Raw genomic sequence first — 12,250 nt, 5'->3', positions numbered from 1 at the left:
GTTGATGGTCAGCTTTACCTTCTTGTATATTTCATGCACGTATTGTTTCCACTTGAATGTTGGCTTAGAGGTTAGCCAATCCACCTTTCAACAGTGGAGATCTGAGTTCAAATCCTCACCAACGCTCTTATCTTTCTAGAGTCTATATATTCTCCCCATGTTTGTGTGTGTTTTCTATGCCTGTACAGTGCATTTTGTTCTGCTACACAGATATTTTCTCTGTAATATGTGGAACAACTTTTCATCATACTAAATTGCATATATCTATATATATATACACACACATACACATAACACAATATGTCTGCTATACAATACGTTGAATAACCATCCGTTTTGGCTGCTGGAATGGAGCGCTGAGTGCAATCCCCATCCATTACGGCCATCGGAATGGATGGCTAAGGTACTGGCAAACCCATTAGAGCAGCCGGAATGGGTGGTTAGGGTACTCATAGCCCCATTCCGACAGCCAGAATGGATGGGGAATGCACTCAGCGCTCCATTACGACATACATTAAGGCAGGTAGAACGGATAACTAGAATATATAGCTGGGATACACAATATATATGCAATATAATATGTGTAATAGTTGTTCCACATATTACAGAGAACATATCTGTGTAGCAGAACAAAATGCACTATACAGGCATAGAAAACACAGCAAGCGTTACTCAAAATACCAAGCAGCAGAGGGTAAAATGACTCATTCCGGCATTCCGGCAGTTCCGGGTTTAATATAATTGTGGTTTTCATTAAATAGAGGTTCCTTTCAAAAAAATTGTACACAATGTTTAATGTTTGATATAAATATAAAATACATTTTCCAAACAAAAAAAATATATATTTTATGTGAAGTGTATTAAGATGTATGTTGTGCATATTTAGTTGTAAGTGTTTTAAATGAACAATGCTTTTAGAACAGTTTATTGTTTTTATTTAGCTAGCTGCTTTGGATTTAAACATGACCCTGAGCTTCCTTAAGTTTAAGCAAGGAGTTAAGATAAAACTCACAACATTTCTTCTTAACTATCCGACACATCCGGATTCTTAACTCAGTACAGATAACGCATACTCTTTTTAACTTCTTTCGGATCTCCGCCCTTTCCCCTCCAAATCCCATCCCTTCTTTTATTATGTGTAAAAAATCTTCTTAAGTGCAGTTAAGAAGGATTTTCATCTTAACTTAAGAAAATCTTAAGTTACACAGTGAAATTTCCTTCTTATCTCCCTTTTCTGGGCATGCTGTTATTAGAATTAATATTCCATACCCTTATTGGGGAATTTGAAAGATTGCCTTGTGCTGAGAGCTCTACCAGTGATTTACAAACCCACTCTGCCACATATTGGTTCATACTGTATATTGCAAAGTGTGTTTGTACATACTGTAATTAAGATAAGAATACAAATGTGAATCTGGGTTTTTTAAACAATGCATTCCAGTGTTACCTTAGGTGCCAGTATTTGTGCATCGGGGACCCCTTAAGCATGTCTCACAACATTCACATTGGTCTTATTTTATATCTACAAGATTTTACATGCTTTGGAAGATTTTAGCAATAAATGTGATACTAAGCCCATTTAAGAGGTTTAGTATTATAAATAATTAAATGGTAGCAGGATCCCTAGCCCATATAATCATTGGAAAAAACACTCTGCTCAGAGACCGATTAACATCCAACATATCGTACGATATCGAGGACAGTTGCATTATATGTCTTGGATCCTATAATCCACAAATCTGCAAAATGCTACAGGAGATCCCTTGCCCCTGGTTGCACAAGGCTGACATAGTATGGGAACCCAAAGACATTTATGGGTGAACAGATTCATCAGCTTCATGTTCCATAGCCTGGAATTATTGAGGATGAACAATGTTGCTGCACATTCAGGTAGAACACAAGTGCACGTTCAAATCCCGATCACTAAATATCACACCCTGCTTTTCTCACTCTACACCTTTTCACTTAGTGAACAAAACCACTGATTCAGCCTTCACCACCTGTATGCTGTCAACATCCAAATCTACCTCTTCTTCCCTGACCTCTCCCCTTCTCTACAATATTTTGTGACCAACTATCCCCCTTCTATTTCACCATTGATAACACCACAATTTCCTTAGTCTTCAAAGCCCGCTGCCTTGATGTCACCCTTTGATCCATCCTCTGCTTCACTCCTCACATACATTTTCCTTCTCAGTCCTGTCACTTTCTTCTGTGGAATATTGCTGAAATATGCCCTTTTCTTGAACTAAAATACAGCCCAAACTCTTACCGATTATCTCTTCATCTCCTACCTGAACTATTGCAATCCCATCATCTATCTATTCTAAATGCAGTGGCAAAGCTTATTTTCCTCTTTGGCTACTGCACAATAACTGTGCCACTCCACAAATCTCTACATTGGCTGCTAAAATCCTTCAGAACTCAGTTTTAAAGATTACTAATCCTCAACTGCAAAGCACTCAGCAGCACAACCACTCTCAAACTGTATTTTAAAATATTCTTCCTCACATCTTCTGAAATCTAGCTCTGATTGGTACATCATCTCATCTCTGATAATCACCTCTCACTCTCAGCTTAAATGTTTCTCCTATGCTCTACCCACCTATGCAATTTCCTATAACATCTGATCAGACTTTTCTTCATGGAGACCACCAATAAAATCCTGAGACATTTAATACAAAACATTTTGAATGTTTTTACTTGGGGACCTCAAAAAACACTGTTTAAGGTTCTAGGAATATTCTGGCAGCGGTGGTGTGGAACTTACATACTGGAGAGGTCCAGCTAAATATAGTATAAATATTCATGGTACTGGTTTTTGGGGTGATAGCTAGTTTATGTTTTGGATAGGTTAAATTTAGATTTTGGATTCAAGTATACCTTAGCTATTATGCTGGTTATATGGGGTGGGTTAGGTTGGGTTAAAGGTATCTTTAATATATACATTTTTCTGTTCCATAATGCACATTTTTTGAATATGCTATTGAAATCATATATGTATACTTGACATGTTTTGTTATTATTCTATTTTATGCACATGGATGGCTTCCAGGGACCTGTCAATCGACAAAGGTCCTTCATATTCAACAATTTCAGTAACATTCTCACTATAAAGACTTATCATGGCAGTGAGTTGACCTGGTACAGGGGGTCTGTTTGTTCACTTGGAATGTCAGGGGTCTTAATGATAAAGTCATGTATTCTCTCATGTTGTCCCAAATGTAATGGTTTATCACCTCAACAAGATGAGGGAGTCCACCACTCAGCTTCCTTCTAAACCTACTCCTTTTCTAGACTTATTGATCAAAAGGGTCTTGTACACATCTGACAACTTAGACACCCACTGACTAAACAATTTTCTTGTCATTCTACCACATATCATGCTCTCTCACAAATAGATTTTATTCTTATATCATGTCGGTTTGCTCCCTTTTAACTAATACAGATTATTTGGCTAGAGGGATATCAGGCCATTCTCCAGTAATGCTCTCTTTGGATATTGCTGCTGATAAGGGTATTCGGTTTTGGAAATTGAACCCTTTTTGTTTAAACTCAATGGATGCTGTTTCTGAATTGATATATATGTGGGAAGGTTTCTTTGATAATGGCTGAATACCCATTACGGCTACCCAGTGGGATACCTTCAAAGCCTTTCTTAGAGGAACATTTATTAAAAGGGTTTCTGAAATTAAGAAGTACAATAGGAATTCATTTGATTTAATAGATGCTCCAACTACAGTCAAAAAGATAAATCTGGCCATTGCATTTTTCCCTGCTAAAAAAGTCCAAGTAGTGGAGTATATCACTGTTGAGAAAGATAAAAATTTCAGGGACTTCTAGATTCCACAATTGTTTGGAATTACACACCGTTGTTAGAGTTGGGCACCTTGCCTCCTTCCATGTCAGAGGCTCTGATAATTGTATTACCCAAACCCAGGTAAGACCCCCTTTAACCAGACTCCTAATAACCCATATACCTATTGTGTACATATGTTAGAAAACTAGCCAAAATCCTCGCCCCTAGACTTAATAGTGTAATTGCAACAATAAGTCATCCAGACCAGACAGGGTTCATGCCAGGCAAGTCTACAACTTATAATCTCTGTTGTTTATATACACATCTCTAAATGTCCCACAAAGCCAAGTGGGAGGCCGGGATGGTGTCCCTTTATGCTGGCTTCGACTTGGTGGAATGGGACTTCCTATGGGAGGTGCTTGATCGATTTGGCTTGGGTGAAAGTTTTATTAGCTGGGCTAAATTACTATATCCTCCCCCTGCAGCAAGGATATGTGCCAATGGCTACACTATGGCCCCATTTACTCTGGTTAGGGGTGCCAATTTTCATCTGCACTGCTTACTTTGGCCCTAGAGCTCTGGCATTTGTGGTCTGTTTGCACCCAGATATTTATGGCCTATCAGTGAGATCACGGACACTAGTTCTGTATGCGGATGACATGATCCTGTTTTTGTCAGACATGGATAATTCGTTATATACTCTTCTGCATACTGTAAATAATGTTGGCAGATTTTCATGTCTAAGAATTAATAGGAATAAATTCAGTATATTTCCATTACATGGTATGATTCCAGCTATTACATCACCACAACATTCACTTCAATAGGCCCTAAGTTTCACATATCTGAGAGTCTGTATTTGCAATGCACTGACAGAATTCATTAAAGTATATATTGACCAAATTACTGAATCTTTTAAACTGAAATTACATTCATGAAAGAAACTTACCCTCACTTTGACAGGCAAGATCAATTTATTTAAAATAATTATTCAGCTCAAACATCTTTATATATTGCAGCACTCTCCCATGTATATAGCAGGATATTCCAATATATTAATAACTTCATTTGTTTGGGGTGAGAAATGAGCAAGGCGCAAAGTGAATACACTCTGTAGACCTAAGGCCTTAGGTTGCTTGGCCCTTCCTAAGAGTATACTATCTTGCAGTACAATTAAATCATTTAATTGATTGGCTGAGAGACACATGGGGTAGTACTCTGCAGGGCTTCCTTGGAGAGTTGACAAGGTATCCTTTGAACCTATTACAAGTATTTCTTGTTGGTTGAAGAGGTAAATTAGTTGCCCCTATTATCGATCAGGCGGTATAAATATGGAATGTAGCTCATAACCTACGGGGGGTCAGGGCTATGACCTGGACACTCCAAATTTGGAACAATTATAGACTACTTGAATTGGACAAACCAAAAGAGCATAACATTTGGCAACGGTTTGATGTATTTACTTTAGGTCACATTTATGAGGGAGGGTATTTAAATTTTTGTATAAAAAAGAAAAAAATCTTTGAGCAATTAAAGCAATACTTCAGACTTACTACTTCTGCTTTTTACTCTTATTAAATCCTAGTTCACCGACTCTTCCTCTCAGATTAGGATTTCAACGGAAAAAAATGTATTGTCTGTTGAGGGTACACGTAAAGTAATATCCATTCTCTACTCCTGTTTTAATGTTCAACTACCTTTTGATGGATTAGTGAACCTCAACTATATATGGGGGGGGGCTGATTTGGAACCGCTTTTTGATAAAGATTGGATTCAAGCACTTAAAAGTCTTTAAGCATGCCACATTATGTATTCAGTGTCAGCAAATACATTTGTATATTCTCCACAGGGTTTATTATTCTCCAATAGGGCTATTTCAGATGAATATGGGAAGCATTTCACACTGCCTGAAGTGTGGATTAAGTGAGAGCGCCTTTTGGCATAAGCTTTGGGAGTGCCGCGGCTGCTGTATAGGACAGCGCTGCCGAAACGCGCAGCAGCTCTCTCTCGCGTTTTTTTTTGCGCCCCTGCTAGTGATATGGAACATAATGATTACAATGTAACTGATTGGAATGTTTGTTGATATTTGTAATGTGAAACTTAAATTTTATCTATTCCGCATCTTGTTGTTTCAAACTATTATTTTTTTTTACAATTCAATTTAGTTTTTTCTGTGTTTATATGTTAAGGGGGCAGTTATAGAATAGCATAAGGCTACATTATGTAACCCTTACAAAAAAACATTGTAGAGGCGGCGCCTCTTTCAACTACCCCCTTAAGTGTAGAAAGATTTATATCGGCGTACACATCCACGTCATTCTGTGCTGCCGGGCTGTTCATTCATTGCATTCACTACAAGTCAGTTTGCTAAACAATCGTGACTAAGAATATGTTGGGGTGCTGACAATTCGCAGTGAAGATGTGGTGGTGAGTCTTGTCATGGTTACCAGAGTCAGGAATAAGAGTACCAACGCATCTAATTACAACAATTTGCTAGTGCTGGCAATCGTCATCTTCCTGTGTTTGCAACTGCTCTCAAGCACCTGCAAATAATATTGCTTTGACAATGGTAGATGCTGGTTTCATCTGTTCACATTTATGTAAGCACACACTTACTGTGCTGCTCTATGTTATTTGGCCCTTTCCTTCCCCCATGCCACCTCTACAAGCGCAAGCAGGTGTAAGTGTGTCACGAATCTGCAGAATATTTAGTGCATCCCTATTCTCTGTCAATGAGTGGTACTCACTCAGGAGTGCGGAGTATAACGGGTAGGGGGTTTTCGCCAGTGACCCCCGCAAGAAGATATGGACTTCGCTGCTCCTATCCCGCAGGTCGTGGTCTCCCAAATGAGTGAGACAGAGAAGTGGTGGAGCTTGAATACAACAGGTTTGGTAACTCAGGGTAACGGCAGGAGAATCACTGATACAGCAACAGTTCAAATAGTCAATGAAGATGATAGAACTAGCTGGCTTGCAATTAGTAACTCAGGGTAACAGCAGGAGAATCATTGATACAGCAACAGTTCAAATAGTCAATGAAGATGATAGAACTAGCTGGCTTGCACTGATACAGCAGAAGTGGGAAAGACTACAACTAAAAGCATGCAAGGCCACCTGTAACCTGTGAAATTAAATTGGAAAGATTGTCAGAGCAGGTAGGACTCTAGAGCTTCTATTTCTTTAGTTCACCCAGACTTGGTTCCCAGGTCCCAGTTGTTGAAGAATCACAGGATCTGTATTGCTCTGACCACTGGACAGGAGAGGGATATTTCCATCGCCTGTATTCATCTTGATTGGTTATGCTCTGTGGCGAAAGTGAAAGTTGGAGTGTTGGAGGGAATAACCACCCATGTGTTGTTGATAAATAATTTGGGGAGGGTATTAGGCAATTACATCATTGCAGCTGTTACCTAGAGTCAAGCCTAGCAACAAAAAAAAGCCTCTTCATCTGATCCTGTAGCTGCAGTTTCCCAAGCCTCAATTTCTACAACCCTGAAACACTGCTGGTAAGTCATACTGAAAATGTGGAGGGAGTAGGGATCCCTGTTGGGGGGTTCACCTTGGATGTCTGCGCTTGTGATGTATAGGTTTGTTGTCGTATAGGTTGCTGCTTTTACGTGTGTTCTAGGCGTTCCGGTTCATGTAGATTCTTTCTCTTGTGTGGGTTCTGCCGTAGCCCAACTGAATCATTGGTGTGGGTTGGTTAGGTGGAGCTTTGTGTGGAATAAATAAAGATAGAGGGAGGTTGTTATAAGCACTTGCCTTTTGTTTTGTTTTTCCTCCAATTTCTTAGTAGTCCATTTACAGTTGCACTTCTTGTTGTGTTGGTTTTGTGCTTCTCTACTGAGAGAAGAGAGGGCTTTATAGGGAGGGATATGTACGCTAATAGATGGTATACTCAGTTGCAACACGGCAGAACCAAGACAAGACTATGAAAATGTACCAAACTTAACTGATGCTGACATTGACTGGGATGAGATAGGGCAGAATTTAAAGGAGCCTAACAGACTGACCCATCACTATTGGGGATGCATAATGCAGCAGAGATGATAGAAGACCTCTCTAATCAGGATTGGATTGTGTGGGTGGATAGCAGACTCCATAAAATACTGGCCAGGGTGAAACCTGTTGACCTAGAGCTGCACTGAATGCAGATAATTATTCGACAGAGATATCATGCACAGCTTCTATCGTTGGCTCTTTACTTTCCATTAGCAAGACACTCATGGGTTTGCAAAATCTGTCACAGGCTCCTGAAACATTTTTTTTGCCTGGGATTCAATGTTGAGTCAATGGTTTAGAGGACCACCATGACAAGTCCCATTACAACTAGAGATGCTCAGGCTCGGTTCCCCGAGAACCAAACACACCCAAACTTAGCAGATATGAGTAGCTAGCCGAGCCATACTTTCGTGCGCCCTCGGAATTGAAAGCGAGGCAAAACATCATCATTACATAGTCTGATTTTGCAATTTTTGGGCTCTATAAGTACTGCCCCCCATGGCAATCCAGCGCCATTTCACAGAGGGACACAGAAGGGGTAGCAAAGTTCTTGGCAATCTCTAGAGCAGTTGGGCAGCGTCATTGGTAGAAAAGAAAAAAGAGGGTAGCAGTGTCGTTCAAAGTCTCCAGTGACATTCAGGAGAGCTTCATTGCTCCATTGCTAATTGTCATTGCTGAAATAGAATTAATAGGTCTGGCAGGCTTGGTCTTCTAAATCTGCAGTCACATTGCACTGTGTTTTATAGTTAACACACAAAGAGGAGAGCTCCATTGCTAATTGTCATTGCTAAAATAAAGTAATAGGGCTGGCAGTCTTGGTGTGAATCTGCAGTCACATTGTACGGTATTATATAATATAAGCTACACACAAAGAGGAGAGCTTCATTGCTAATGGTAATTGTTATTGCTGAAATAGAATTACTAGGGCTGGCAGTCTTGGTCTAAATATGCAGTTACATTTTACTGTACCATAGCTCACTCAGAAACAGGAGAGATGGCAGGGTTCAGTGCTGAAACAAAAATTGTATTAGGGCTATCAGTGTTCTAAAATGTCTCCAGTGACATTCTACTGTGCCATAGCTCATACAGAAAGAGGAGGGGTGGCATTGTTCTTGTCACTCTCCACTCAGTCATGATGATACTAATCCCTCTACCTCATGTGCTAAAGTCTATGTTCAAGTGCATAGTGCTTTTAAGTCAGGGAAACAAAAATGTAAATACACAGCTTGCACCTTTGTAAAGAACAAAACACCTCTCTAATAAAGGTGAAAGTTTACTGTAGAAAAACATAAAATTGCCAACATGCCAATCTACCCAAAATATTAACAAGCATACCAGCATCAGCTAGCTCTCTTCTCTCAGTTAGATCTCGGCACCAGCAGTCTACATTGTCATCATATTCACCTTCTTAAGTGTGTACATCATCCTCAAACAATACTAATTGATCCCTGCTGGAATCCACCATCACAGAAGTCTGTGTACTTTGATGTAATTGTCGGTAATAGCCTTCCTCATGGAATTTGTAGTTCATTTTACGGAAGAGCTGACACGACTTTTGGCCAATTCTTTTAGACCAGACCAAATGTCAAAATGTTGTGCTGACTCATCTGCATCACCATTGGGGGTCTTGGGAAAGCTAAATTTTTTCCTAGCAGCAATTTCCAGAGAAACTGAAGGAGGAGACGTCATTGTGTCATGTACCACTTGCACTGTAAGCTTGCTGACCAGGAGCTCATTGAGATCTGGGTCAGTTGGAAAGAAAGAAAAGACATACCTTTTAAACCTAGGATCAAGTATAGTTTTCAAAATGTAATGATCCGATTTCAAAATGTTGATAACTCTTGGATCCTGGTGAACCAAATAAAGTACTTAATCTACAAGACCAAAATAATTAGCGGAATTGCTTTGTTTAATTTCCTCCTTCAATTTCTCTTGCTGCTTTTCAAAAAGTCTAATTAGGGAAATCACTTGACTCAAGCTAACAGTGTCTGCACTCTCTTCACAGGTGACTACTTCGATTGGCTTCAGCAGCTTACACAACATGGAAAGTATTCTCCACTGTGCTGGACCAAAGTACATCCCCCCTAAATTCTATTATTCTTGCAGTTGCTGCATTCTCCTACATGCTGTTGCAGAGTCCAGAAAATTAACCTAAATATTTTGGGACACAGACAGCATATCCTGCATGTCATTGTCATTTTTTAAAAGTTCTGTAGCACCAAGTTGATTGTGTGAACAAAAGAGGAAATATGATGGAATTCCCCCTGCTGTAATGCTCTAACAATATTGGTGACTTATCAAAAATCACATATCCTCAGGACAGTCCAAGTAGGATAAACCATGTTGCAATGACATCCCTTAGTTTTTCAAACAGGTTGGCAGCGGTATTACCTCTGACCTGCGCCTTGTCTAGTCTCTGATAACCACCTCTCACTGCCGCTTCAAGACTTCTCCTATGCTGATCCCCACCTATGAAATTCCCTACCATGCTCAATCAGACTTTCCCACAGCCTTCAAATCTTTAGATGCTCTTTGAAAACCCATCTCTTTTTTAGAGGCGACCTTATCCTTGATAACACTATTCACACTAATGCACCCTCGCAACTATCCCAATCTCCACTATGAGCCACACTCGCTCCTCTTGTTTCATTTGTCCCCTCTTCCCTTTAGAATATAAGCTCTCTAATGAGCACGGTCCTCCATACCCTTTGTTGTCATATCTCCATTCATTTTGTCTGCCTTGTCTGTTCTTGTTTTACGTATGTCTTGTTTTATGTATGTGCTTGTCTTCCCTACTGTATGGCGCTGTTGAGAAATGTAGTGCCTTACAAATCTATGATAATAATAATAATAATAATAATAGTAATATGCCTCTTACTGAAGCAGATGATACAGAGTAGCCTGCCTCTGAAAAATGTGACATTCTTGGGTACATGCTGCTGCTGTCCCTGCTGGTAAAGGCGAATCACCAACCCAGTGGGCTGTCACAATCATATAATCTTTAGTCTGCCCAGTTTCGCTTGTCCACATATCTGTGGTTAAGTGTACAGTGGATAGAATGGCATTTTGTAGCCCAATAATTACATTTCTACAAACCTTCTGGTTGAGGTGAGGAATAGATATTGTAGCAAAATGGTATCGTGATAGAATTTGGTAACAGGGACAGAAGACCTCAAGTAACTGTCTAAAACCAGCTGCATCAATAGTGGATATTGGAGGCAGATCTAATACTAGCATAGTCGCCATGGCGTCTGTGATCCGCTTTGTGACTGGGCTTTCATACTTGTTTCCTCTTGCAAAGGATTGTTTAACAGTCAATTTTTGTAAACTACTAGTAGTCTTCTTCTTGTTCTGCTTCTGGGTTGAAGATCCACCCCAGCAGCAGCAGTGAGCAGCGTCGGACTGGCCCAGCGGGCTACCGGTAAAATCACCGGTAGGCCCGGATACCTTACAGCCACACCCCCTTTTAAAAGTGGGCGGAGCTGCCCCTGGGGACCCATTGTCCGCACTAGGCAGCCCGCTGTCCTCCCCGGCGTCACCGCTGTTTCAAACGCGTTGGAAGGTAGCTGTTCCACCACTTCGTTTCTGACCTGTGCCAGAACCAATTAAAGAACAGCGCTATTACCCATCTCTACTCCCGACGCATGCGCATTTATGGTGTCAACCATGGCCGCGACTACACCAGGGCCGTAGCGAGGGTGGTGCCGATGGTGCCGCCGCCCCGGGCGCCATGGCACCCTGTTAGTACACAAATGTGGGTCTGCTGCAGAGTCAGCTGTTCCATCCTGTAAGAAAGGTGCACTAAGGAGCTCCTGTGTAGTAAAGCACAGGACACTCCTCCCTGAGGCCATTCTGCCTGCCCTCCAACACAGTGATGATCGAGAAGCTGCCCATCCCCCGTGGTCAGCCCTGAAGCTCCTGCATGATTATGGTGAGTGCCCAGCAGAGAGCGCCCCACCCCCTGGACAGCCCATCAGCTTCTACTTGAATATAAACATGTCGGGAGCTGCAGCTATGTAGGTAAGTAATTATCTGTCACTCCCCCCCCAGCCTGTCTCTCTGTCTCTGCCCCCTAGCCAGCCTGTCTCTCCCCACCAGCCAGACTGTCTCTCTCCCCACCAGCCAGACTGTCTCTGTCCCCACCAGCCAGACTGTCTCTCTCCCCACCAGCCAGACTGTCTCCCTGTCTCTCTCCCCCCCAGCCAGGCTGTCTCTCTGTCACTCTCTCTTCCCCAGCTGGCCTGTCTCTCTCTCCCCCCCAGCTAGCCTGTCTCTCTCTCCCCCCCAGCCAGCCTGTCTCTCTCTCCCCCCCCCAGCCAGCCTGTCTCTCTCTCCCCCCCAGCCAGCCTGTCTCTCTCTCCACCCCCCAGCCAGCCTGTCTCTCTCTCCCCCCCAGCCAGCCTGTCTCTCCCCATCTAGCCTGTCTCTCTCCCCCCTAGCCAGCCTGTC

Source organism: Mixophyes fleayi, chromosome 8, assembly GCF_038048845.1.
Source record: "Mixophyes fleayi isolate aMixFle1 chromosome 8, aMixFle1.hap1, whole genome shotgun sequence".
Classification (NCBI taxonomy): Eukaryota; Metazoa; Chordata; class Amphibia; order Anura; family Limnodynastidae; genus Mixophyes; species Mixophyes fleayi.
This window is presented reverse-complemented; position numbering follows the sequence as displayed.